The following is a 2,593-nucleotide window of genomic DNA, read 5'->3' as shown; positions in this document are numbered from 1 at the left end:
AAAAAAAAACAAGCAATGGCCTGGTGGATGGTATTTTCATGGAGGGAAGGAAGGTGGGAGATAAATGGGATATGGACTTTAGGACCAGAAGGCATGCTGGACCTACCAACTGATCATCTCCAGATTTTATCAAAAACCAGTCATGGGAATTCCCTGGTGGTCCAGCGGTTGGGACACAGCACTTTCACTGTGGTGGCCTGGGTTCAATCCCTGGTCAGGGAACTAAGATCCCGCAAGCTGTGCAGCGCAGCCAAAAAATATACAACAACAACAACAGAAAAAACACAGTCACGTGCCAGTGCTTCAGGGACTACTGTCCCATCAAGGTCAGTGCAACAGATGGCATGTGAAATGAGAGGTCCCAACTGCTGGTTCCACAGGGGTATGGGAGCCCAGGAACTCAAATGCTCATCAATCCCAATGCTTCATTTCCTCCTCTTTGCTAGGTCCAGAACTGCAGGCTGGCACATTCCCAAGCCTCTCCTCTGAGCCACTGTATTGCTGAAAAAGCCCAGGAAGCCTGACGCCTCTCTTCTTTCGCTTCCTTCCAGCTAGCAAGGCTTAGGAAATTGGATTAGGAATCAGAGACTGAACCCCTGAACATGAGGCTCTAGTCTGTTTTGTCCTCAGAGAACATCCAGACTGTCAAGCGCAGAGGCAATGCAGCGTAGGGGCCTGGCTCCTATTTTAACAAAAGCTGTATCCATGGACTCCAGAAAGAGGTGACTGAAGCAGATGTGCTTAGGTTTGCCATGTTTGGTCCCTCCCAGCCTCTATGCCCCTTCCCTATGGCCCCCAGAACCTCCTGAGATGTGTTTAGCCAGCCTTGGTCCCCATCAAACATCCATGCTTAGAGGTATGCTCTGCATGGCTGCTCTCCAGAGTAAGAGCAAGAGGGAGGCAACAGGGAGTTAAGGGCACTCAGAAGCCAGATGACACAAAATCTCTGACGGAAATAGTAGGAGCAACCAGAACTTCTACAGTCATCCAGCGGGGAGGTCTTGACCACTCATGGCTGCCCACCTCCTGGTTCTACCACAAGCCACCTTGAAGGATGGAGAGGCTCCAGTCTATGCAGGATGCAGTGCCTAAATTAGCCACAAGAGGTCACTTCCGAAGGCATCTGTAACCCACCTGCTCTCTCTCCTCAATCCCCCTGGAACAGCCAGGGCTGGAGCTCTCCAAGGTGGCACCAACTACTGGCCCCACTGGGCTGACCTCATCCTCCAAGTTCTGAGAGGAAGGTTTGTGGAGTGATTAGTTCCCCTGGCACTTGTCAACAGAGCCAAGTATTATTTCCCTCTTTAGCCCATTAATGCCTATGTCTGTTCTCAGCAGCAATGATGGTGTTGATCAAAGCAAAGCCTGGCTCTTTGGACGTGTGCCAATGGCTTACTTTTCTGCCCCATAACACCTTCAGGCTGACACAGCAACGCAGCTGGGCCCTGAGCAGTAGGAAGGACGCCAGTGGGAGAGGGCACATGATGTATCCATTTCTGAGGGTGTGTAGCATGAAATACAGCCTAAGAAGAGATGAGGTCCGCCCACTTCCATACTTCTAGCTCAGCCCTCCTCTCTCTGAGGGCCACATCTCTGGCCCATAGCCACTAAGATTTCTTGTTTGCTGAGGCTGGTAGAAGGCAGAGAGGGCCGATCTACATGATATACTCCCCTGCTTGATCAATAAGGCCTAGGACTTTATCGTTCTTCCCAGGCAACAGGATCATTAGGAAAGTCAGAAAAACGGAAACCTAAGACCACACACCGACATCCCCACCCTATCCAATCATCCTCCTTACTCTCCCCAAAAAAGCAGCAACTCCTCGCAGGCAGTTAGACAGTATCCTAGCCTGGGAATCAAGAAAGCTGTTTCATTTCTAGGTCTGCCATAAATTCACTATGTGAACGAGGCAAATCACTGTTCTTCTTTGTGCATCTGGAAGTGAGGAGATTAAGAGATGGTTTTTAAGCCCTTTCCAGTTTTAGGCTTCTGAGAATGCTAAGTACACCTTAACATCAAAAGTGAGCCAGGACACAGCTACCTGGTAACAACGCCAAACTAAACGCCTAGTGTCAGGCACAATGATGCCACTCCCTTCTCCACCGCTTCATCTACAGTCAGGCAGAGATAACTGGCAGTCTCTGAAGATGCTACCAAGGGCAGGGGCGGGCGCCGTGGAGAGCGTGAAGCCCCGCCCAGAATTCGAGGTGAGGCCTTTCAGACTACAAATCCCAGCATGCAGCACGGCAGCTCTGAAAAGTATCTCTTTCCGGCAGGCAAATCACTCTTCCCCGAGTCTATGCTACCGTCCACTGCATCGCATGCACACGGAACTACGGCCCCCATAACCCACCAGCGCCATCGCGATTCTTGCTCCCAGGATGCAATGCGCTCCCGTTCGCCCTTTGGACCCTTTGCGCATTGCAAACTGGGAGTTGAAGTCCACTGTAGGCAGGTAGCTGGGCGTTGTCAGCATTACAAACTCTTCGCTTTTGGCTTCCTCTTGGAAAGCAATTCTCAGGCACAGTGATCAAGAGAGGGTAGTAACGGGCAGGTTGACCTCTCCTTTCATCACCATGAAAGGCAGGAATG

Source organism: Lipotes vexillifer, unplaced genomic scaffold (assembly GCF_000442215.2).
Source record: "Lipotes vexillifer unplaced genomic scaffold, Lipotes_vexillifer_v1.1 scaffold216, whole genome shotgun sequence".
Lineage (NCBI taxonomy): Eukaryota > Metazoa > Chordata > Mammalia > Artiodactyla > Lipotidae > Lipotes > Lipotes vexillifer.
This window is presented reverse-complemented; position numbering follows the sequence as displayed.